This window comes from Taeniopygia guttata, chromosome 2 (assembly GCF_048771995.1).
Source record: "Taeniopygia guttata chromosome 2, bTaeGut7.mat, whole genome shotgun sequence".
In the NCBI taxonomy this organism is placed as follows: domain Eukaryota; kingdom Metazoa; phylum Chordata; class Aves; order Passeriformes; family Estrildidae; genus Taeniopygia; species Taeniopygia guttata.
The window spans coordinates 51,952,940-51,979,533 of NC_133026.1; the positions used below are offsets into that span (position 1 = coordinate 51,952,940).

At 48.6% G+C, this 26,594-nt stretch overlaps 1 protein-coding gene across 2 annotated transcripts in view; it reads right to left on the bottom strand.

Moving 5' to 3' along the window:
- Positions 1-5,405, bottom strand: part of BLVRA (biliverdin reductase A) — a 29,932-nt gene extending 24,527 nt beyond the window's left edge. The window contains exon 1 of one of the 2 annotated variants that reach the window (XM_030265301.4): positions 5,184-5,405. The gene's annotated coding sequence lies outside the window, so the exon portion shown is untranslated. The remainder of the gene's footprint in view (positions 1-5,183) is intronic. The other variant, XM_030265299.4, reaches the window with a different exon arrangement.
- Between the last annotated feature and the right edge of the window lie 21,189 nt (positions 5,406-26,594).

Genomic DNA, 26,594 nt, shown 5'->3' on the forward strand with positions numbered 1-26,594 from the left:
ATCTAGTCCAACCTCCCTGCTATGAGTGTGATGTTTCCCTTTTTCCAGTCACTGGGGCTTTCACCTGATTCCCATGACTTTCCAAATATGATGGAGAGTGACTTGGCAACTTCATCAGTTCTTCCTGTTCCTAATGATTCTCGTGATTAAAAAGGCCATCGCCAGTATGGCTGTATGAGATCATTTTGTATGGGCAAAAGATGAAGAGTTGGCATCTCATTTAGTAGTCATTTAACCAAAAGAAACTTCAACTCTGGAGTTATCCACACAGTCATGCTTCCTTAGGAGTTGATAACTTAAGAGCACCTTCAATAGGAGGACTTTCCCTCCTGTGCGTAAAGACAGAAAGATTTTGTTTCTGATATTATAGGCCATTTGATGGTGGGAAGGTCTGGCTATCCCAAGAAACAGGGATGGGTACCATGCAGCAGACCAGCAGTTGTTTCTGAAAGGTGCTCTCTCTGCCTGAGTATGTGAACACAAAAACAACAACAACAAAAAAAAAAAAAAAAAAGTAAAAAAAGATGCCTCATATACCTCCCAGGTGCAAAATTCAGCCTTCTTCAAAGATACCAGGGAATTAAGGCTGTGTCCCTGAAAGCAGAATCCTTTCTAACGAAGCCTTATCAGAAAAACTGGCCTCAGAGCAGTCAGAGACTTATATGGCCACATCCCCTGTTTGCAAGGCAAGAGGAGAAAGGAAGCTCTTATCCACACTAAAACAAAGGCCCAGTCACTTTAAGCCTCCTTTGTATTATCATATAATACAGCTATTTTTATGGTTCTTTTGCTATGTCTTCATTTTATCACTATTGTACCTCTGTTGTCAATATTACTAGGCCAGGCTGTCACCACAACAAGGACTGGGTTGGAAATACATCACAGAAGACTATTATTTTTAAACAGTAAGTAGAGTCAGGCAAATCACCTATTTATTTTGAAAATATTTATCCAAGACCCTTCAGCCTTAAGGTCTCATTTCAGATTGCCAGGCATATAAGAACAGGCAGTACATTTTAATTCGCAAATACTGGGCTAAATGCATGGATAGCTACTTCACTTCTCTAAGCAAGTAAGTAAATGTAAAATAGACTTTAAAAAAAATCCAAATGAAAACCACATTTCTTAGGGCAAACGTAACTGCTGGGATTAGTTATCCTGACTTTTGGATGACAAACATGACACATCTCAGATGCCTCGGGACTGTTTTTAACAGATACAGCACTCCAGGACTGCAAATCCAAGTACTCCATACTTACCAAAACAGGCCTACCTCTGTCTTACACTGAACAAGAATGAAAGTAGAGAAAGCCCATGATGACCTCCAATGCCAGAAGTGTACCACTCTGCTTTATAGCCTCATCACTTAACAGTGAATTATCAACAGTACAGAATTCCTCCTTAGATACTCAGATTGGAATGTCATGAGTCCTACACAGATTTTTGTCGCTAAAGAATCAAAGCTTTAGAGAAAGACAAAAACCAGGAATTCATCTGCTATCTCCATTCAAATGTTATGAATCTGGTTTAATGCCAAAAACAATACCAAAATAAACAAGCAAACCACAACCCACTCCCCACAATCCTTCATACATTTGTATCTTCTGTCACCAAGACCAAACACTAAGCACAGAGAGATCTCCATCAACGTGCTGATCTCAATTCCAGCTGCACACAATTGTGCTGAGAAAAATCACTTAATTGCTCCAAAAACAAGTACAAGCATGCCACCACTGAGACCTCTAAATTCACCAAATAACAGACTAACCAGTCTGTTGCTAATCCGTGTCAGAGCCTGCAAGAGACAGTAAATACCGACTAAGGGCTGCTTTCCCTAGCAACAGAAAGGGTCACAAAGTTGTATCGCTTCTAGCATAGCAAAGAATCTCCCATGATGTTTTAACTAGAATGACTGTGGTCTCAATTTACCTCTCACATCCTGTGCTACTGCTTCCTTTCTGTTATTTAGGGATTATTCAATAATCCATGTTCTTTCTGACAGCTTTTCTCTCCTCTCATTCACAGAACAGAGGTAATGACTAGATGATAAAGATTACTTTGTACCTACACATTTCACTGAGAGGCAAGGTTAATAAACACAGTAACATTACTTGAGCTATGAGAACTTCTCATTTTATTAGCCAGTGTTGTGCACCTTTTAATTTAGTATTTAGGTTAGTTACTATAACAGGAACATTAGCTGCCACAAACAGGCTCCTTTTAACTGGTTAATAGGGCCATGATAAGGAAAAAAAAAAAAAAAGTAGAAATCTATTTTATGCTAATTGTTCAACTCATGTAGTTAAAGTGGTGGATTGTACTCATCTGGAGGAACAGGATTAGCAAATGCATTTCATTATCTTTCCCAGTCAGGTGAGTTTTCTGCAATGTTTACTAATTAGCACAGTAGATCTCCGAGCTGCAAATATTAGTCTAAAGAACGCTTAAGTTCAGTTAGACATGAAGCCAAAGCTCTTTTTGCTTAGAGAGTAGAGAGGAAACAAGTCAAATGTATATTTATTTTTTTATTATAGTTGCACTTATTTTATAAGGCTTTAAGATATAAGTCCCACACTTTGGCTTTAACAGGCATGAGAACATTTGCCAATGCTCAAGGCCAGCTCCAGAGGCATGAGACAGCTCCTCAGCAACCTTTGTTCTGCTAAGTTACAACAGGGCATAGATTATCCAGAGTGCGGTTTTGTTGATTTTGGTTTGTTGTTTCTTTTTTTTTTTTTACTACAGCATTAAACTGCAAGAGTGTTTTGGCTTTCAGACTGTTTTTCTTTCCTAAGTCCCACTGCTTCCCTACTCAGTGAAGAAACCATTTTAATGCCTCACTTAATAAGGTGCACTATGAGCATAATATATGTTAACACACTGAGCTCTACCTGCAAGTTTCAGAAAAATTATGGTTGCCTGAAAATTCGAGGCTAAAGTTATCCACAATCCTGCACATGCTGATATTACCATACTGTTGTGTAAATCACAGGAACTCCTTCCTCAGGGCATTATTGTCCCACTACCACATCCACCCAAACTCTGTTAGTTTCTCCACTTCTTCCCAACTTTGTTTAGTTTTATCTCCTGGTGCTTGACTCTACTTACCTAGCCAAGGATGGCAGTACAGAGACAGCTTCAATGGACCAGAGTAGTAGTAACGACACCTACAACTAATCTGCACAACATAGAGTACAATATTCCCTCTACAAGATGGATCAAACTCAGGTGACTTTAGAGTCATCACTGAAAAGCAAAAATGCCAATGTGTGTTCTAGTCCTGCATCCTACTGAAGTCCTGACACCACGGTGTAAGAGGGAAAACGATTCCCATTTTAATTTGAAAACCGGATCATTAATTTATCCATTTATCTTCACTTGCTTTGACAATGTCAGTTAATTTTTAGTCCAGAGAGCAAAGCGGTCCTGTTCTGTTGAGCTTAGTTTTCAAAGTCAGTGGATACAGCAGATATTCATCATGACAAAAGAAAAACACCCAGAACAAGTCTGCGCTTTGACATTTAACATGAAATTGCTTAGAACTTAATGCGGTGGTCTTTTTGGCTCATTAGGCTTGGGGGGTGAGGAGTGGGTATTGAAACATCCAGTTAGCCCAACTGGGAAAATAATGAGGACACTAAGAATAAGAAGTTGAAAACAACAAAGGTTGAATGTCCTTTTGAGCTCTACAAAATAAGCACTGCCAGTCCTTTAAGAATAACACAAACCATATTTAATTGAATTAAACTCCAGTTCTTCACAAACAGTAACTCAGTTCACTCTTTAAAGAAACTGAGAGATTTAGATCAGTAAAAAAGTTTCCTGACCATGTGAATGTAAACCCAGGAAGAGGAGTCCAGAAAAATCAGCACTCCAGAATAAGGGAAGTTTCCTGACACAATAGTAAGAAATTGTAAAGTATTTTATTATCAATTATTATTACATTAATAATATTTAGTTAGCATTTAATTATTAATAATTACTCTCTAAGTGGTATACAGTCCTTGTGACAGGTTTTAGTATGACTAAGGATTTCTTATATATGATGAAAATTATTTAAAATATTAACCCATTGCTCTTTATATTATGAAGATTAAACCTCAAGTTGGATTTACATTATTGAAACACATTTGTCTGCATTTTCTTATTTATCAATACAAATGACAGAAAGATGTTTAAACACTATGTTATTGATCTTTGGCACAATGTCGTTCTGTGTTCATATCTGTAACCATAGATCCAACAGCTGAAAGACTATCTTTTTCCACAAAAAATAATTTGGCAAATCGATGCAAGGAATTGGAAAAAAATGGTTTCACACAAAATCAGTTTATTAAATTGCTGCCCTAATTAACACTGGTTGTTTGGGGTTTTTTAACAAGCTCCAACACAAAAGTTCAGCAGGATGCCAGGAGTTACATAAAGGCAGAGCTTGTCTTTTCACTGTGGGTAGATTGAGCCCTTGATGCATATTTTTTCTTTTTTTTTTTTTTACCTAGAGATAAGTGATAGCTGTGACTAGAACATAATTAAGCGTCAGTGTGTTATATACACGGATCCCATACCATATCTGAGACCATAGTAATCACCTTTCTCCCACCAAAAGCTGTCTGAAATATGGCCCCACCATGTCCATTTACAAAGGGAAAATATTCTCATTCTCACATTACACTTGGGTAAACAGAGGTACAGCCTGCTTGATGGTCCGGTGTTTCAGAAGGGAGCATCAAATGGCTACAGTGAAAGTGGATTTTCACATGATTGGAAGGAAGCTCAGCACTTTTAAAAAGAAGTCCAGTTTGTAGGAAAGGTTTTACATGACCTCTCACACTCTCACATGCAGTGCCCCGGCCACTCGAAGATGCCACTTGGCTACTTCCACATCGTTTACAGGCTAGTAGTCTGCTCCACTGCAGCCTGGACATTATTCCAAACAAAGGGCTTTCCCCTTTTTTCCTTTCTCTCTGCTTCCCCCTCCCCAGGTGGTGGCCCGTCCCCGCTGGTGTGGAGGGTGCCTTTGGAGCAGCCAGGACAACGTGACTTGCAGGACTCCCCCAGTCGTCCACAACCGAGGAGGAAACGCCGGTGTGACGAGCAATCCTGGGGAGGCGAGGAACAGAAAACGAAAGCCCTGCTTCCAAATCCTTATTACAGCTAGCAGGGATTAAGTAATAGTCACTAACCTCTTCAGCTCACAGAGAAGAAAAGTGGTCCCTTTTAATTCTCTTCCGCTCCCTGCAGCTCCTTCTTATACAACGCTCCGCAGCTCCGGCATATCACCGCCCGCACGCCCCGGCGCTGTCGCGGCGGCAACACCCCCTCGGCCCGGAGTCCAATGAGGCACTGCAGGGGCGGGCTGAAGGCAGAGGCAGCTGGTGCAGGCGCTGAGGCTGGGAGCTTGTCCTCGGGAAACACCCAGAGAGCTGCACGGGGTGAGCAATGGGCTAGCGCCTCCCCAGGGACGTGAGCAAGAACTCTCCCCTCCCCCGGTTAAGCGCAGTGGTTCCTGTAATGTAGGGTTTACAAACTGATAAACTACATAGCAATTAACCCTGTTTATTACACTTAACATGCCTCGGTAGCTGCAGCTGTTGAGAAAGAATAGGAAAAAAGGAATATAGGATTACATATGTATTGAAATCACAATAGAATACCGAACTGACAGACCACAAGGATGCTTGGCAGAACGCCCAAGATAGGGCCAGAAAGAGGAATAAAAAGGGACAACTCATCAGTCTAAAGTGCCAACTGGGTGAAAAGTGATTTTGGCCGCGGGGAAGAGTGAAAACACTGACTCACTGCCCACAAAATCTAGAAACTCCTCACTAAATCAAGAGGAGGAGGAAACTGAACATGTGGAGTAATTAACATAAGTGAGAGAATCACTTAACCAGTAGAATTGCAGAATATTCAGAATTGGAAGGGACCCACAAGGATCAAGAGGTCCAAATCTCAAGTGAATGATCCATATGGGGATTGAGCCTACAACCTTCATGTTATCAGCACCATGCTCTGACCAAACTGAGCTAAGAAGATATAATGCTAATGAATGAGAGAACTATGCAATTTCTAGCCAATGAATACTGATACTTTTGTTTGCAAAAACATATAAATAATGTAAAGTGTTGGTGATTAGGGAGCTAGCATTTTGTGGGTTACCACCTAACTCCTTACTTTGGACAAACTAGAATAAAGAAATAGAGATTCCTCTTCTCTTGTGTGTGAATGGGCATTGCACACCAGGTAAGGAGCCCATGTTAGGGGCAAGAGCCCCAGCCAGACGCTCCCAGAGCCCACTCATGCAGTGGTTTGCAGACACTGGTACACCAGCAGTGCTTGTGTCTGCCCAGCTGCAGCCATAGAATTCATGTTGCAGGACGAATCTGTGCTCAGGAAATTGGGAGTTTCAAGACTGCCAAGTGGGAAAGAAATCTCCATGTGCCTGGTTTTGCCCAAGCAGGAGGCATGCAGAGAGCAGCAGCTAGGATAGCCCAGGCCAGGTGTTCAACAAGCTCTTACTCAAGACTATTTGCCTCCTTTTCTACTGGGATTGCTTCCTGGCAGACAACATACTGTGCATAAGCACTAGCTTTTCCTAGGAGAGACACCTTTTACCCAGATCTTACTCCCAGCCTCTTTACTTGCCATTTCTTATCTACATGCAACAGGAGTTTCAACTGCTTCTTTTGAGGCTTGGAAGATAAAAGCCAGTGAGGGTACAGCTATTTCCCCCCAGACCAGTAGTTCCTGCAATGAACAATGTACGAAATGAGGTTCGTCTGAATTCCACAGATCTTTCTACACCATGCTGATGGTGGGCATTCATATAGTAGAACCTAAAACTGTGTTACATTGGGACTACAGGTACAATGGATAAAATTCTGAAGAACCTTTTTTTTTTTTTTTTTTTTTTTTTTTTTTTTTATTTGCACACAAGTATGCTCAAGTCAACTTGTTTCTGGTAAATCTTAGAGTATGCTGCGCAAAGTAGTTGTACCAAAAGAAGCCCATCTTCTTCTTATAGAAATATAGAAATTAAAAATACAGTGCATCCCTGGATTCTTTAAAATTTTTATTCTGCAGGTTGGGATTTTGAGAGTGACACATCCTTCTTTACATATTTTCTCATTTCTGACCTGTGAACTTCTCATCAGAAAGATTACAGGAACTCATCCTCCTCCCAGCTACATTTTATTTGCCAGAGTGACATTTTCTGAGCTGGTTATGAAGTTTTAACTATTGCAAAACTTCTGCGGCCTAACATAACTTCAACTCCACATAGGGTTTGTGATGACATTACTACGCTGGTTGTTTCGAATAACTCTGTCCATCTCCTCTCAAACACATTGTATTACAATAGGCTAAAGCACTTATTATGCTTCAACAGCTTTAATTACAGTTGTCGCACAACTGAAATAACGAGGAGCTCCTAAAAGTAACTGAAAAATCATACACAAAACTAATGAGCAGGAAGTTTAAAGTCTGAAGGTCTTCAACATATGTGTGGTATTACATAAAGGAGGATTGGCAGACCAGGGGATACAATATTTAAGCATATACATCATGAATTTGACATGTGGGACAGTTAATGACTAGCACGTGACTGTATGCTTAGCACAAAGTAATGAATCAATTAGCACATAATAGGAAACACTAAGGCATAGCAGAACATACAAAAGACTGCATATGGGAGTGATTAGAGGTAGATGTAACTCAGGGCCCTTGAATTCAGTAACTGTGCTCCTATTTGCACAGCCACACAATCTACAGGAAGTGGGTCCTGGTCACTCTTATAATTAATCTTGTCAATTAAAAAAAAAAAAAAACAAAACAAAAAAAACCAAACTCCACCTTCTTTCCAAATGAATCAGATCCCAAAACTAATGGAAGTGGCACAACACACAGCCAAACAGGATGTCACCACTGCCTCTTTCCACAATACCTGTAGTTAGGTTAGTTAGGTTACCTTAAACCAGTCCTGTCCCTACCTGCTGTTTGATTCCTAAATTACAGCCTCAAGCTCCCTTTGCCATAGGATTGTTTATTTATTCAGGCAGCTAGATAAAAACCTTAACATTTAAATGAGCTCCAGATTTGGACAAGATGGGGGGCGGAGAGCTCCTGCAGTGGTGGAACGAGATCTGAGCTCTGCCAGTGATGCTGGCAGCTGAGCCACTGGCAACATGACCACCCTACCGTAGAAACCTTTTAGGGTCAAGCTGGGGCAGGGGAGGGAGATCGGCAGCTCTAACGTGAAGTTGTATTTTACGTTTTATTGTATTCTCATTCTGTAATGGTTCGTTCCCTGAGTTTTCCCGCCTGCCCTCACGTGTTTATCAACCCCAAAACTGCTTAGTCATTCCCCTGTCCCCTCCCAGGTGTCTTGTCTGTCACTTGGTGTCCCTTCCCATCTATCTGGAAGCTTCCACAAAGCGCGTTGGGTGATTGGACGAGGGCCTGGATGTCGTGGTTTGACACGGAAAAAGAATTTTTCCGGAAGGAAGAGGTCAATTTGGACATTGACCAATTGAAGGTAGACACGCCTCTGAGAACACAGAGGGGTTAAAAGCAGAATTCCCAGGAGAACTCGCTCTCTTGGGTTCCGGTCAGCGGTCAGTGCAGACTCTCCCCTGCCCGGCCACGAGCTGGGTGGGGGAGGGGAGCCATGTGGCCTTCGGAGGTAGGCCCAAGGGTGGAGGGGCTGGAACCGGGCTGGCCCCCTGCAGATGGAAGGGTGGAGAAATCTGGGATGTCTCCATTTCCCCCCAGAGTCTCTCTCTCCCAACAGAGAAAAAGAGACGGCGGTGGTTTTGCCAGCAGTTCACTGCGGGGAAGGAGAAGAGCAGGGGGGCCGCAAGGTGCCCAGCCAGGCTGTGGGAGCTGGAGCCTGGGCAGCAAGCCATCTCTGGGAGTCGGGATTTTTAACCCTTCCTGAGAAATGAAAGCTTTGTGAAATTTTTCTCCTCCTTGGTTTGAAAAGAGAGAAAAAGAGACAGCCTGGGACCTGGGATGTTGGAAGGAGAAATTCTAGGTGGGAGGAGATGATGGAGTGGCTTTTTGGCTGGACTTTTTCTTGGTAGCCACAGATTGAACTGATCTTCTCCTCCAAGAGAGACTGTATTTTAGGAGGATGCTGGTGAGCCAAAGAGACCTGCTTCAGCTGGGAAAAGACAGGAGTGGAGCAAACAGAGAAAAGTTAAGGAGGTTTGTGGTGGTGCCCCCTGTCTTCGCAGAGGAAGAAGAGAAGATTTCTGTTCTTGGATCCTCGGCCCCAGGGGGAAATGGGGAGGACTGTTGGTCCCAAAAATGAAAAAAATGAACTGTTGTTTTTTCCCCTCTTGGCAGGGCATCCTTGAAAGGAAAAATCCTAAAAGCAGTCTGTCCATCCATGCATTTGTGGTGAGAGCACTGTGCAAGGAAAGGAGAGGGTCACCACTGGCAAACTTTTTTCTCCAGGCGGTGCCATGTGGTGACATGGAAGCACAGGATGTGGCAGCTGTGTTTCTTGGGGGGTCTGTGGCACAAGAGAGACTCCTCTCTCCCTGCAGATGGACTGGGTGTTGATTATCTGGAGGGTGGAAACCTGATTGGGGTCCAGATTGTGTCTCACTGTGGTTTGTTGGAGTTGGGTGGTGGGAGGAGGAATGCTTTGGAAGGTTTTCATTTTGAATTGTGTGTGTTTTCTTTCTTCTTTTTTTTTTCCTTCTTTTATAGTAGCATAGTGGTAGTAGTTTAATAAAGTTTTTTTTTCTTGTTATTAGGCTTGGGCCTGCTTTGCTCTGTTCTCGATCGCATTTCACAGCATTCAGTTGAGAGATTGCATTTTCATGGGGGGGCACTGACATCGTGCCAGTGTCCAACCATGACACTGGGATCCCTCCCCTGTTTATCTCTAAATGGTTGCCCAGGGTGTCTATCCCCGAGAGAACCATACCCTTGCCTTCCCTTATTGGCTGGTTGGGTTTCCCCCTTCCCTCCCTGTAAAGGTTACTTTCACTGCACCCCTTTGCTCTCTCTTGCTGGAGCTGCTTCAGTTTTGTTGGACTCTGGGGGTCTCCCTAGAGCCTGAATAAACTTGGATTTATCACCAAGAGAGAGTCACCTCCTCCTTGCCACTGGGATCAGCAGACTTTGAACCCAGAAAGGCACTCCCTAAAGCCTGCAAGGGTCCAGCGGGGAGTGCCTCTTGCTGTCCATCCACCACTGGTGGAGCTAGCCGGGGCTGGTCAGTGGTAATCTGCAGGCGAGTGGGGATGGAGCGCGTCAACGTTACCCTCCAGTAGAAAACTTTTAGGGTCAAGCTGGGGCAGGGGAAGGGGATCGGCAGCTCATCCACTTCCTGAGAACAAGATGAGAAGAGAGAAATGGTGTTACCCATCAAACCCTTGAAACGACATTTCATAACAGAGGAAAGAGAGGGGCAAAGGAACAATTTTGAGTTGGATCTAGGTACCACTGTGAGTGGACCATTCAAATACAAGTGTGCAACATGCAAAATGCCACAGGTTGTCCTGTGGGGGGAAAAGGCTCCAAACAAAACACAACACAAAACCCAAACCATAATTTTAGTGTTCAAATTTTCTGTGATTTACAGCTGAGAGAAGCTGCTGTGGAGTGGTGATGGCCTCTTCTCTGCACACTCCTCGTCTTTGCTTGTCTCAGGGGTCGACGAAGACAGACGAGGGCTTCTTTCAGCTCTTGCCTGGGTGAAGACCAAACAGCTGTGGCAAACCTGGGGTCATTAGCAAGAGAGCTAGGGAATTCAGACTTTGTCCAAATTGGGGGCTTGATGAAGGCAGAGGCTGAGGAAGGGCACTCACTTGTGCTGCCACTACCATGGGACCCCCAGAAAAGGAGAGCATTTCTTGGCTTCCAGGATTCTTTGTTGCAAGCCTGCTGCCAAGGGCAGAGACACCTTCCACCAGGCCATATTGCTCCAAGCCCCATGCAACTTGATCTGGAACACTGTAAGGCACTGGGCAGCCACAGCTTCCATGGGCAGCGTGGCCCAGGGTGTCACCAGCCTCAGAGGCACAATTTCTTCCACCTCTCCAGCCTACCCCTGCCCTCTGTCAGTGGGAAGCCACTGCCCCTGGTGCTGTCCCTCCAGGCCCTTGTAAGCAGCCCCTCCGCAGGCCTCTGCTGGGTCTTGTGCAGGCTCTGAAAGGCTGCAGGAAGGTGCCCCAGGAGAAGCCCTTGTGCAGCGCTGGGGGCCGGGAGTGCCACCATCAGGGCAGCAAGCAGGGCCTGGCATGGCCGTCGGGGCGGGAGGGCACAGGGTGGGCGCTGAGGCCCTGCCAGCTGGAGCTGGGAGCTCAGGTGTGCGGCCCAGCAGAGAGCCACGGGCTCTCGCAGCTCTGCATCCCTCACGGCTGAGGCAGCGGCCCAGGCGCAGCTGGCCGGGGACAGGCAGCCAGCCCCATGCCACCCTGAGGGGCAATCTGCTCTGGGCCAGAGTCATTTGTGGCTCTGAGATGCGTGGCCAGCATGACTTGGGCCCCTAGGGTGGCGACAAGTTTGCAGCGGAAAGTGCCATCCAGGAAGAAGCAACAACAAATACCCCCAGCATGGCCATAGTAATAATGGTGTCTTACACTGGCTGTCTCTCCTTCCATGTGGAAATAGCAGAGGGGGTCTCTATGAATAATAAGTACCTTTCAGTACCGATAAAGCTTCACCAGTATTGGATGGGTGTTGCACAGCTTTCATCCTTGAAAAATTACCAGGAAAAAGGGACAGCAGGGGTAGGTAGGCCAACACAGGCACAGCTGAGGACAGGTTTCTGGCCCAAAATCTTTCTTCAGGTCTGAAACGTATGAAATCAATTTTTGCAGAGAGTAATTATATATGTAGGAATCAAACTACCCTGAAAGTAAAGGCAGCAACTGATTTTCACAAAGAAGGGCCAGTAGGGAAAGGTAGGATGAGAGAAAGAATTAAAAAACACTGTAGCTTTGCATACAAAACGCTCTCTTAAGAGGGCTTCTTAGGAGTGTAAGAGGCTGGGCCGTTCACTCCTTTTTTTGTTCTCTCTATCTCATTGTCTCTTTTTTGGTCATATCTGCACGTCCTTTTGCTCTGCTGATTGTCTTTCCATACTGTTTCTGCCTACTCTCACCTTCCGCAATTCCAGCAGTGTCACAAGTGTTACAAGTCCTAGCAAGCAGATCCATTAATGAATTATATTCGCCCAGAGAACAAACAATATGACCAGAGGAAATGATCTCAAGCTGTGCCACAGGAGATTTAGATTGGATCTGCAGGAAATATTCCTTCAACAAAACGGATATCAAGCTTGGGAACAGGCTGCCAAGGGCAAGGGCTGAGTCACCACCTTCAGAAAGCTTTAGAAGTCCTGGGCATGTGGCATTTGAGGACCTGGCTGACTGGTGGAGTAGGCAGTGTTAGGTTTACAGTTGAACTGTACAATCTTCAAGGACTTCTTCAACCTCGGAGATGCAGAGATTTAAGGGCAACGCAACCAGTGTGGAGTCAAGGGTTAGACTCAATGATCCCAAGGGTGCCTTCCACCATGGATATCTATGAGACTGCCGATGGAGGCAGCTGGTAAGAAAGACCAAAGAAAGACCAAGGGAAGCTCTTTGAAGAAGGTTTACTCAAAAGCAGCCTTAACCAGTACACCAGGGCTACTCTGAGGGGCTGAGCTGGGCTGGGGACAAAGAATCGAGCTGGCTGGGTTGTGATGTGCTGTGGCACTTGTGACATCCTGGGGGACGTGTCACAGTGGGGGCAGGTAGAAAAGGCCCCAGCAGGTTACACTGGCCCTGGATTCCTTGGGCAAGCGGTGAGTGCACACACATGGCAGGGAGGCCGTGCGGGGGACAAGGGGCGGGGTTAGAAATGCTGCACCTGTGGCTGGGTTCTCCCTCTGCATGGAGGGACAGCCCCTCATGGCAGAGCCTTGGCCACGGTACAGTGCTGCTACTGCTGCTGCTGCTGCTGCTGCTGGGGCAGTGGGGCAGTGGGGCAGGCCTTCCTGCCCCCAGATGTCTGGGGCCCTGTTCTTCCTGCCCTCAGATCAGTGGCATTCGTGTCCCTGCTGCTCCCACTGGCAGCTGCCTCCCTCCCCACTCCCCATCAAGGCCTTCTTTCCGTCCTCCTGCAGACCATGGATTTCTGCGTATTGTGGTTCCTGCTCTTGCTGCGTGTAGTCCAGTACCCGCAGCCCGTGGGTGATGTTTTGGATGAGGCGACGCATCGGCAAATGGAGCTGCGTGCAAAGTTCCAGGAAGAGGAGAGGATTCGGCTGGAGCGGGAGGTGGAGCAGCTGGCGCTGATGCAGAGTGGCGCATCCTGGAGAGACCTGCTCCGGTCTGCCTTGCAGCCCTGGCAGGTCTGGGCATTTGCTGGGCTCTTGGTTCTTCTCTTGGCAGTATGGTTTATGCGGAGGACAAGAAGTCGTGGGGCAGAGATCAGTTGCAAGGAGGAGAAGGAAAAGGAGAAGGAGGTAGAGAACGAGACATGCGTGTATGATGTGAGATGGCTTCTAGAGAAGCCTGTAGAGGACCTGCAGACAGGCTGCAACAGGACAATGGCCCTGATAGACAATTTCACAACTGTCCTCGGGCGTGCCTTGAGTGGGACTTTCTACCCGGTGCTACAACAAGCCATTGGTTTTGGCAGTGCCTTTGAAGGTTGGGCTGCCCGTGAGGAGGAAGTTGTGTACTGGGTGCTCGTACCCCTGACTCCTCCCCTAGGCCACATTTTCCACCTGGAGCGTGACACTGACCAGCAGAAGCCTGGCAGGAATTTCCGTGTCTCTGTGGAGCTGGAGTGCAGCTGCCCGAGGGATTACCAGGGTACGAACATGCTGTGCTTCCAGCACCACCCTGACGTGATTAGGTGGAGGACTCGTCAGCCCAACCTCCTAGACACGCTGTGCACCGGCTCCTACCTCGACGTGGAGAAAACTGTCCAGTGGTTCTGTGCACTGGTGGAAGCAAACTGGCGGCTTTTGCCCCAGTCACGTAGTTGGCGTTTAGAGCTGCTGCCCTCCAAACGCTCCTGCAACCTCAGCCTGAGCAACAGCCAAGAAAGCTTCCAGGTTAAGGTGCTGTTTGGGGTGCAGCAACATGCCTCAGACATCTTTATCAGCAGCCAGCATCGAGGGGCCCACACCCCAAGCACAACGTGGCCCGAGACCTACAGCGTGGCAGAGACAAAGTTCTTCAGGCACATGGCCAGGCAGGCTCCCCAGGACGACTCACACCTCAAATGCCTGCAGCTCCTTGCCCGTCTTCTTGCGCGCAAGGTCCTTTCCATCCATTCCATCAAGACCAGTGTCACGCGACTGCTGAACACTGTGCCAGCGTTGCAGAGGCACAGGAGACACTTCCTGCTGCAGCTGTCGGATGCTCTGGAGCAGCTGCGCTTACCTCTGGAAGGCAAACCCCTGGAGCATTTTACAGTGGGCAACCAGAGGTTTCTGGAGGAGATCCGGTTCTCCCCAGATGTACAAAGGGCTAGGCCACCCAACCTGTTCCACGGCCTGCCACAGGATCTGGCCGTCCACTCCTAGGCCATGCAAGCCTGCCTTGATCTGCGCTGTCGCTTGGTAAGAGTGCCGGCCTGAGGCCGCTGTTAGCGGGGCGCGTAGAATCACGGCCTTAGAGAATCACAGAATCACTAGGTTGGAAGGGACATTTAAGATCATCGAGTCCAACCCATAGCCTAACACCACCTTAACAATACCATCACACTGCGTGCCATATCCGATCTTGTTTTAAACACATCCAGAGATGGTGACTCTCCCCCAGGCAGACGATTCCAGTACTTTACCACTCTTCCAGTAAAAAATTTTTCCTAACATCCAACCTAAATTTCCCTTGGCACAGCTAAAGACTGTGTCCTCTTGTTCTGTCACTTGCTGCCTGGAGAGAGACACCAACCCCGGCCTGACTACAACCACTTTTCCCGTAGTTGGAGGGAGTGACAAGGTTGTCTCTGAGTCTCCATTCCTCCAGGCTAAACAACTCCAGCTCTTTTCCTCACAGGGCTCGTGTTCCCAGCCCTTCACCAGCCTTGCTGCCCTCCTTTGGACGCGTGTGCTCGCGGGGCTTGCAGCAGGTGGCCGAGAACCAGCTTGTAGCTCCATGACAAAGACGGGAATGAAAGGGATACATTGACAGATAGATATATGTGTATATAAGGATAGTGTGTATATATAGCTACAAATATTTTTATTAACACATGTGTGTTAATAGATACATATTATAGCGATAGTTTACAAATTATCATATTATCTTATAAAAAGAAGTAGCAAGTATATGATGTCACTATTATTTCAGAGTCATTTATGGCTGTTGTGACACATATTAATACTCTGTAGTTACTGCATTTATCAGAGGCGAGATTTTGATGATACAGGTGTATTTATAAAATATGTATTATACACACACGTATTTACTACAAAACAGTAATTTAATACAATATATTTACAATTAAATGATTATTAAATATATGAAATATTATATGATATAAAAATAATGATAATGATAGTGGAACAATATAAATTAAGTATTTAATATATCTGTTTGGATGCATAGTAATGCCCCATAGTTAGCGCATGCATGACTAGCAAGCAAGGATCTGCTGTGCTCTTGTTTCAATAAAATGCAGTTTTGCAGAATCTGGAGTATGCGAGACTTTCTTGATCTCAGCCAGACCTATAGTATGGGTAAATGTCACCCGATGGGAATCTGGGCTTGTGAACAGTCTCGGCAAACTCAACCAAATTTACAGTGCTGAATTGGTTCTAATCAGCAATTAAGGCCACATGCCCCCGACCCCCCTCTGATCCCAGAATCACAGAATGGCTCCGCTTGGAAGGTTCCCTAGACATTGTCTGGTTGCCAGCCTGCTGCCAAGGGCAGGGACACCTTCCACTAGGCCCCATGCAACTTGACCTGGAACACTGCCAGGGACTGGGCAGCCACAGCTTCCATGGGCAGCGTGGCCCAGGGTGTCACCAGCTTCAGAGGCACAATTTCTTCCACCTCTCCAGCCTAACCCTGCCCTCTGTCAGTGGGAAGCCGCTGCCCCTGGTGCTGTCCCTCCAGGCCCTTGTAAGCAGCCCCTCCGCAGGCCTCTGCTGGGTCTTGTGCAGGCTCTGAAAGGCTGCAGGAAGGTGCCCCAGGAGAAGCCCTTGTGCAGCGCTGGGGGCCGGGAGTGCCACCATCAGGGCAGCAAGCAGGGCCTGGCATGGCCGTCGGGGCGGGAGGGCACAGGGTGGGCGCTGAGGCCCTGCCAGCTGGAGCTGGGAGCTCAGGTGTGCGGCCCAGCAGAGAGCCACGGGCTCTCGCAGCTCTGCATCCCTCACGGCTGAGGCAGCGGCCCAGGCGCAGCTGGCCGGGGACAGGCAGCCAGCCCCGTGCCACCCTGAGGGGCAATTTGCTCTGGGCCAGAGTCATTTGTGGCTCTGAGATGCGTGGCCAGCATGACTTGGGCCCCTAGGGTGGCGACAAGTTTGCAGCGGAAAGTGCCAGCCCAGGAAGAAGCAACAACAAATATCCCCCAGCATGGCCATAGTAATACTGGTGTCTTACACTGGCTGTCTCTCCTTCCATGTGGAAATAGCAGAGGGGGTCTCTATGAATAATAAGTACCTTTCAGTACCGATAAAGCTTCACCAGTATTGGATGGGTGTTGCACAGCTTTCATCCTTGAAAAATTACCAGGAAAAAGGGACAGCAGGGGTAGGTAGGCCAACACAGGCACAGCTGAGGACAGGTTTCTGGCCCAAAATCTTTCTTCAGGTCTGAAACGTATGAAATCAATTTTTGCAGAGAGTAATTATATATGTAGGAATCAAACTACCCTGAAAGTAAAGGCAGCAACTGATTTTCACAAAGAAGGGCCAGTAGGGAAAGGTAGGATGAGAGAAAGAATTAAAAAACACTGTAGCTTTGCATACAAAACGCTCTCTTAAGAGGGCTTCTTAGGAGTGTAAGAGGCTGGGCCGTTCACTCCTTTTTTTGTTCTCTCTATCTCATTGTCTCTTTTTTGGTCATATCTGCACGTCCTTTTGCTCTGCTGATTGTCTTTCCATACTGTTTCTGCCTACTCTCACCTTCCGCAATTCCAGCAGTGTCACAAGTGTTACAAGTCCTAGCAAGCAGATCCATTAATGAATTATATTCGCCCAGAGAACAAACAATATGACCAGAGGAAATGATCTCAAGCTGTGCCACAGGAGATTTAGATTGGATCTGCAGGAAATATTCCTTCAACAAAACGGATATCAAGCTTGGGAACAGGCTGCCAAGGGCAAGGGCTGAGTCACCACCTTCAGAAAGCTTTAGAAGTCCTGGGCATGTGGCATTTGAGGACCTGGCTGACTGGTGGAGTAGGCAGTGTTAGGTTTACAGTTGAACTGTACAATCTTCAAGGACTTCTTCAACCTCGGAGATGCAGAGATTTAAGGGCAACGCAACCAGTGTGGAGTCAAGGGTTAGACTCAATGATCCCAAGGGTGCCTTCCACCATGGATATCTATGAGACTGCCGATGGAGGCAGCTGGTAAGAAAGACCAAAGAAAGACCAAGGGAAGCTCTTTGAAGAAGGTTTACTCAAAAGCAGCCTTAACCAGTACACCAGGGCTACTCTGAGGGGCTGAGCTGGGCTGGGGACAAAGAATCGAGCTGGCTGGGTTGTGATGTGCTGTGGCACTTGTGACATCCTGGGGGACGTGTCACAGTGGGGGCAGGTAGAAAAGGCCCCAGCAGGTTACACTGGCCCTGGATTCCTTGGGCAAGCGGTGAGTGCACACACATGGCAGGGAGGCCGTGCGGGGGACAAGGGGCGGGGTTAGAAATGCTGCACCTGTGGCTGGGTTCTCCCTCTGCATGGAGGGACAGCCCCTCATGGCAGAGCCTTGGCCACGGTACAGTGCTGCTACTGCTGCTGCTGCTGCTGCTGCTGGGGCAGTGGGACAGGCCTTCCTGCCCCCAGATGTCTGGGGCCCTGTTCTTCCTGCCCTCAGATCAGTGGCATTCGTGTCCCTGCTGCTCCCACTGGCAGCTGCCTCCCTCCCCACTCCCCATCAAGGCCTTCTTTCCGTCCTCCTGCAGACCATGGATTTCTGCGTATTGTGGTTCCTGCTCTTGCTGCGTGTAGTCCAGTACCCGCAGCCCGTGGGTGATGTTTTGGATGAGGCGACGCATCGGCAAATGGAGCTGCGTGCAAAGTTCCAGGAAGAGGAGAGGATTCGGCTGGAGCGGGAGGTGGAGCAGCTGGCGCTGATGCAGAGTGGCGCATCCTGGAGAGACCTGCTCCGGTCTGCCTTGCAGCCCTGGCAGGTCTGGGCATTTGCTGGGCTCTTGGTTCTTCTCTTGGCAGTATGGTTTATGCGGAGGACAAGAAGTCGTGGGGCAGAGATCAGTTGCAAGGAGGAGAAGGAAAAGGAGAAGGAGGTAGAGAACGAGACATGCGTGTATGATGTGAGATGGCTTCTAGAGAAGCCTGTAGAGGACCTGCAGACAGGCTGCAACAGGACAATGGCCCTGATAGACAATTTCACAACTGTCCTCGGGCGTGCCTTGAGTGGGACTTTCTACCCGGTGCTACAACAAGCCATTGGTTTTGGCAGTGCCTTTGAAGGTTGGGCTGCCCGTGAGGAGGAAGTTGTGTACTGGGTGCTCGTACCCCTGACTCCTCCCCTAGGCCACATTTTCCACCTGGAGCGTGACACTGACCAGCAGAAGCCTGGCAGGAATTTCCGTGTCTCTGTGGAGCTGGAGTGCAGCTGCCCGAGGGATTACCAGGGTACGAACATGCTGTGCTTCCAGCACCACCCTGACGTGATTAGGTGGAGGACTCGTCAGCCCAACCTCCTAGACACGCTGTGCACCGGCTCCTACCTCGACGTGGAGAAAACTGTCCAGTGGTTCTGTGCACTGGTGGAAGCAAACTGGCGGCTTTTGCCCCAGTCACGTAGTTGGCGTTTAGAGCTGCTGCCCTCCAAACGCTCCTGCAACCTCAGCCTGAGCAACAGCCAAGAAAGCTTCCAGGTTAAGGTGCTGTTTGGGGTGCAGCAACATGCCTCAGACATCTTTATCAGCAGCCAGCATCGAGGGGCCCACACCCCAAGCACAACGTGGCCCGAGACCTACAGCGTGGCAGAGACAAAGTTCTTCAGGCACATGGCCAGGCAGGCTCCCCAGGACGACTCACACCTCAAATGCCTGCAGCTCCTTGCCCGTCTTCTTGCGCGCAAGGTCCTTTCCATCCATTCCATCAAGACCAGTGTCACGCGACTGCTGAACACTGTGCCAGCGTTGCAGAGGCACAGGAGACACTTCCTGCTGCAGCTGTCGGATGCTCTGGAGCAGCTGCGCTTACCTCTGGAAGGCAAACCCCTGGAGCATTTTACAGTGGGCAACCAGAGGTTTCTGGAGGAGATCCGGTTCTCCCCAGATGTACAAAGGGCTAGGCCACCCAACCTGTTCCACGGCCTGCCACAGGATCTGGCCGTCCACTCCTAGGCCATGCAAGCCTGCCTTGATCTGCGCTGTCGCTTGGTAAGAGTGCCGGCCTGAGGCCGCTGTTAGCGGGGCGCGTAGAATCACGGCCTTAGAGAATCACAGAATCACTAGGTTGGAAGGGACATTTAAGATCATCGAGTCCAACCCATAGCCTAACACCACCTTAACAATACCATCACACTGCGTGCCATATCCGATCTTGTTTTAAACACATCCAGAGATGGTGACTCTCCCCCAGGCAGACGATTCCAGTACTGTACCACTCTTCCAGTAAAAAATTTTTCCTAACATCCAACCTAAATTTCCCTTGGCACAGCTAAAGACTGTGTCCTCTTGTTCTGTCACTTGCTGCCTGGAGAGAGACACCAACCCCGGCCTGACTACAACCACTTTTCCCGTAGTTGGAGGGAGTGACAAGGTTGTCTCTGAGTCTCCATTCCTCCAGGCTAAACAACTCCAGCTCTTTTCCTCACAGGGCTCGTGTTCCCAGCCCTTCACCAGCCTTGCTGCCCTCCTTTGGACGCGTGTGCTCGCGGGGCTTGCAGCAGGTGGCCGAGAACCAGCTTGTAGCTCCATGACAAAGACGGGAATGAAAGGGATACATTGACAGATAGATATATGTGTATATAAGGATAGTGTGTATATATAGCTACAAATATTTTTATTAACACATGTGTGTTAATAGATACATATTATAGCGATAGTTTACAAATTATCATATTATCTTATAAAAAGAAGTAGCAAGTATATGATGTCACTATTATTTCAGAGTCATTTATGGCTGTTGTGACACATATTAATACTCTGTAGTTACTGCATTTATCAGAGGCGAGATTTTGATGATACAGGTGTATTTATAAAATATGTATTATACACACACGTATTTACTACAAAACAGTAATTTAATACAATATATTTACAATTAAATGATTATTAAATATATGAAATATTATATGATATAAAAATAATGATAATGATAGTGGAACAATATAAATTAAGTATTTAATATATCTGTTTGGATGCATAGTAATGCCCCATAGTTAGCGCATGCATGACTAGCAAGCAAGGATCTGCTGTGCTCTTGTTTCAATAAAATGCAGTTTTGCAGAATCTGGAGTATGCGAGACTTTCTTGATCTCAGCCAGACCTATAGTATGGGTAAATGTCACCCGATGGGAATCTGGGCTTGTGAACAGTCTCGGCAAACTCAACCAAATTTACAGTGCTGAATTGGTTCTAATCAGCAATTAAGGCCACATGCCCCCGACCCCCCTCTGATCCCAGAATCACAGAATGGCTCCGCTTGGAAGGTTCCCTAGACATTGTCTGGTTGCCAGCCTGCTGCCAAGGGCAGGGACACCTTCCACTAGGCCCCATGCAACTTGACCTGGAACACTGCCAGGGACTGGGCAGCCACAGCTTCCATGGGCAGCGTGGCCCAGGGTGTCACCAGCTTCAGAGGCACAATTTCTTCCACCTCTCCAGCCTAACCCTGCCCTCTGTCAGTGGGAAGCCGCTGCCCCTGGTGCTGTCCCTCCAGGCCCTTGTAAGCAGCCCCTCCGCAGGCCTCTGCTGGGTCTTGTGCAGGCTCTGAAAGGCTGCAGGAAGGTGCCCCAGGAGAAGCCCTTGTGCAGCGCTGGGGGCCGGGAGTGCCACCATCAGGGCAGCAAGCAGGGCCTGGCATGGCCGTCGGGGCGGGAGGGCACAGGGTGGGCGCTGAGGCCCTGCCAGCTGGAGCTGGGAGCTCAGGTGTGCGGCCCAGCAGAGAGCCACGGGCTCTCGCAGCTCTGCATCCCTCACGGCTGAGGCAGCGGCCCAGGCGCAGCTGGCCGGGGACAGGCAGCCAGCCCCGTGCCACCCTGAGGGGCAATTTGCTCTGGGCCAGAGTCATTTGTGGCTCTGAGATGCGTGGCCAGCATGACTTGGGCCCCTAGGGTGGCGACAAGTTTGCAGCGGAAAGTGCCAGCCCAGGAAGAAGCAACAACAAATATCCCCCAGCATGGCCATAGTAATACTGGTGTCTTACACTGGCTGTCTCTCCTTCCATGTGGAAATAGCAGAGGGGGTCTCTATGAATAATAAGTACCTTTCAGTACCGATAAAGCTTCACCGGTATTGGATGGGTGTTGCACAGCTTTCATCCTTGAAAAATTACCAGGAAAAAGGGACAGTAGGGGTAGGTAGGCCAACACAGGCACAGCTGAGGACAGGTTTCTGGCCCAAAATCTTTCTTCAGGTCTGAAACGTATGAAATCAATTTCTGCAGAGAGTAATTATATATGTAGGAATCAAACTACCCTGAAAGTAAAGGCAGCAACTGATTTCCACAAAGAAGGGCCAGTAGGGAAAGGTAGGATGAGAGAAAGAATTAAAAAACACTGTAGCTTTGCATACAAAACACTCTCTTAACAGGGCTTCTTAGGAGTGTAAGAGGCTGGGCCGTTCACTCCTTTTTTGTTCTCTCTATCTCATTGTCTCTTTTTTGGTCATATCTGCACGTCCTTTTGCTCTGCTGATTGTCTTTCCATACTGTTTCTGCCTACTCTCACCTTCCGCAATTCCAGCAATGTCACAAGTGTTACAAGTCCTAGCAAGCAGATCCATTAATGAATTATATTCGCCCAGGGAACAAACAATATGACCAGAGGAAATGATCTCAAGCTGTGCCACAGGAGATTTAGATTGGATCTGCAGGAAATATTCCTTCAACAAAATGGATATCAAGCTTGGGAACAGGCTGCCAAGGGCAAGGGCTGAGTCACCACCTTCAGAAAGCTTTAGAAGTCCTGGGCATGTGGCATTTGAGGACCTGGCTGACTGGTGGAGTAGGCAGTGTTAGGTATACAGTTGAACTGTACAATCTTCAAGGACTTCTTCAACCTCGGAGATGCAGAGATTTAAGGGCAACGCAACCAGTGTGGAGTCAAGGGTTAGACTCAATGATCCCAAGGGTGCCTTCCACCATGGATATCTATGAGACTGCCGATGGAGGCAGCTGGTAAGAAAGACCAAAGAAAGACCAAGGGAAGCTCTTTGAAGAAGGTTTACTCAAAAGCAGCCTTAACCAGTACACCAGGGCTACTCTGAGGGGCCGAGCTGGGCTGGGGACAAAGAATCGAGCTGGCTGGGTTGTGATGTGCTGTGGCACTTGTGACATCCTGGGGGACGTGTCACAGTGGGGGCAGGTAGAAAAGGCCCCAGCAGGTTACACTGGCCCTGGATTCCTTGGGCAAGCGGTGAGTGCACACACGTGGCAGGGAGGCCGTGCTGGGGACAAGGGGCGGGGTTAGAAATGCTGCACCTGTGGCTGGGTTCTCCCTCTGCATGGAGGGACAGCCCCTCATGGCAGAGCCTTGGCCACGGTACAGTGCTGCTACTGCTGCTGCTGCTGCTGCTGCTGGGGCAGTGGGACAGGCCTTCCTGCCCCCAGCTGTCTGGGGCCCTGTTCTTCCTGCCCTCAGATCAGTGGCATTCGTGTCCCTGCTGCTCCCACTGGCAGCTGCCTCCCTCCCCACTCCCCATCAAGGCCTTCTTTCCGTCCTCCTGCAGACCATGGATTTCTGCGTATTGTGGTTCCTGCTCTTGCTGCGTGTAGTCCAGTACCCGCAGCCCGTGGGTGATGTTTTGGATGAGGCGACGCATCGGCAAATGGAGCTGCGTGCAAAGTTCCAGGAAGAGGAGAGGATTCGGCTGGAGCGGGAGGTGGAGCAGCTGGCGCTGATGCAGAGTGGCGCATCCTGGAGAGACCTGCTCCGGTCTGCCTTGCAGCCCTGGCAGGTCTGGGCATTTGCTGGGCTCTTGGTTCTTCTCTTGGCAGTATGGTTTATGCGGAGGACAAGAAGTCGTGGGGCAGAGATCAGTTGCAAGGAGGAGAAGGAAAAGGAGAAGGAGGTAGAGAACGAGACATGCGTGTATGATGTGAGATGGCTTCTAGAGAAGCCTGTAGAGGACCTGCAGACAGGCTGCAACAGGACAATGGCCCTGATAGACAATTTCACAACTGTCCTCGGGCGTGCCTTGAGTGGGACTTTCTACCCGGTGCTACAACAAGCCATTGGTTTTGGCAGTGCCTTTGAAGGTTGGGCTGCCCGTGAGGAGGAAGTTGTGTACTGGGTGCTCGTACCCCTGACTCCTCCCCTAGGCCACATTTTCCACCTGGAGCGTGACACTGACCAGCAGAAGCCTGGCAGGAATTTCCGTGTCTCTGTGGAGCTGGAGTGCAGCTGCCCGAGGGATTACCAGGGTACGAACATGCTGTGCTTCCAGCACCACCCTGACGTGATTAGGTGGAGGACTCGTCAGCCCAACCTCCTAGACACGCTGTGCACCGGCTCCTACCTCGACGTGGAGAAAACTGTCCAGTGGTTCTGTGCACTGGTGGAAGCAAACTGGCGGCTTTTGCCCCAGTCACGTAGTTGGCGTTTAGAGCTGCTGCCCTCCAAACGCTCCTGCAACCTCAGCCTGAGCAACAGCCAAGAAAGCTTCCAGGTTAAGGTGCTGTTTGGGGTGCAGCAACATGCCTCAGACATCTTTATCAGCAGCCAGCATCGAGGGGCCCACACCCCAAGCACAACGTGGCCCGAGACCTACAGCGTGGCAGAGACAAAGTTCTTCAGGCACATGGCCAGGCAGGCTCCCCAGGACGACTCACACCTCAAATGCCTGCAGCTCCTTGCCCGTCTTCTTGCGCGCAAGGTCCTTTCCATCCATTCCATCAAGACCAGTGTCACGCGACTGCTGAACACTGTGCCAGCGTTGCAGAGGCACAGGAGACACTTCCTGCTGCAGCTGTCGGATGCTCTGGAGCAGCTGCGCTTACCTCTGGAAGGCAAACCCCTGGAGCATTTTACAGTGGGCAACCAGAGGTTTCTGGAGGAGATCCGGTTCTCCCCAGATGTACAAAGGGCTAGGCCACCCAACCTGTTCCACGGCCTGCCACAGGATCTGGCCGTCCACTCCTAGGCCATGCAAGCCTGCCTTGATCTGCGCTGTCGCTTGGTAAGAGTGCCGGCCTGAGGCCGCTGTTAGCGGGGCGCGTAGAATCACGGCCTTAGAGAATCACAGAATCACTAGGTTGGAAGGGACATTTAAGATCATCGAGTCCAACCCATAGCCTAACACCACCTTAACAATACCATCACACTGCGTGCCATATCCGATCTTGTTTTAAACACATCCAGAGATGGTGACTCTCCCCCAGGCAGACGATTCCAGTACTTTACCACTCTTCCAGTAAAAAATTTTTCCTAACATCCAACCTAAATTTCCCTTGGCACAGCTAAAGACTGTGTCCTCTTGTTCTGTCACTTGCTGCCTGGAGAGAGACACCAACCCCGGCCTGACTACAACCACTTTTCCCGTAGTTGGAGGGAGTGACAAGGTTGTCTCTGAGTCTCCATTCCTCCAGGCTAAACAACTCCAGCTCTTTTCCTCACAGGGCTCGTGTTCCCAGCCCTTCACCAGCCTTGCTGCCCTCCTTTGGACGCGTGTGCTCGCGGGGCTTGCAGCAGGTGGCCGAGAACCAGCTTGTAGCTCCATGACAAAGACGGGAATGAAAGGGATACATTGACAGATAGATATATGTGTATATAAGGATAGTGTGTATATATAGCTACAAATATTTTTATTAACACATGTGTGTTAATAGATACATATTATAGCGATAGTTTACAAATTATCATATTATCTTATAAAAAGAAGTAGCAAGTATATGATGTCACTATTATTTCAGAGTCATTTATGGCTGTTGTGACACATATTAATACTCTGTAGTTACTGCATTTATCAGAGGCGAGATTTTGATGATACAGGTGTATTTATAAAATATGTATTATACACACACGTATTTACTACAAAACAGTAATTTAATACAATATATTTACAATTAAATGATTATTAAATATATGAAATATTATATGATATAAAAATAATGATAATGATAGTGGAACAATATAAATTAAGTATTTAATATATCTGTTTGGATGCATAGTAATGCCCCATAGTTAGCGCATGCATGACTAGCAAGCAAGGATCTGCTGTGCTCTTGTTTCAATAAAATGCAGTTTTGCAGAATCTGGAGTATGCGAGACTTTCTTGATCTCAGCCAGACCTATAGTATGGGTAAATGTCACCCGATGGGAATCTGGGCTTGTGAACAGTCTCGGCAAACTCAACCAAATTTACAGTGCTGAATTGGTTCTAATCAGCAATTAAGGCCACATGCCCCCGACCCCCCTCTGATCCCAGAATCACAGAATGGCTCCGCTTGGAAGGTTCCCTAGACATTGTCTGGTTGCCAGCCTGCTGCCAAGGGCAGGGACACCTTCCACTAGGCCCCATGCAACTTGACCTGGAACACTGCCAGGGACTGGGCAGCCACAGCTTCCATGGGCAGCGTGGCCCAGGGTGTCACCAGCTTCAGAGGCACAATTTCTTCCACCTCTCCAGCCTAACCCTGCCCTCTGTCAGTGGGAAGCCGCTGCCCCTGGTGCTGTCCCTCCAGGCCCTTGTAAGCAGCCCCTCCGCAGGCCTCTGCTGGGTCTTGTGCAGGCTCTGAAAGGCTGCAGGAAGGTGCCCCAGGAGAAGCCCTTGTGCAGCGCTGGGGGCCGGGAGTGCCACCATCAGGGCAGCAAGCAGGGCCTGGCATGGCCGTCGGGGCGGGAGGGCACAGGGTGGGCGCTGAGGCCCTGCCAGCTGGAGCTGGGAGCTCAGGTGTGCGGCCCAGCAGAGAGCCACGGGCTCTCGCAGCTCTGCATCCCTCACGGCTGAGGCAGCGGCCCAGGCGCAGCTGGCCGGGGACAGGCAGCCAGCCCCGTGCCACCCTGAGGGGCAATTTGCTCTGGGCCAGAGTCATTTGTGGCTCTGAGATGCGTGGCCAGCATGACTTGGGCCCCTAGGGTGGCGACAAGTTTGCAGCGGAAAGTGCCAGCCCAGGAAGAAGCAACAACAAATATCCCCCAGCATGGCCATAGTAATACTGGTGTCTTACACTGGCTGTCTCTCCTTCCATGTGGAAATAGCAGAGGGGGTCTCTATGAATAATAAGTACCTTTCAGTACCGATAAAGCTTCACCGGTATTGGATGGGTGTTGC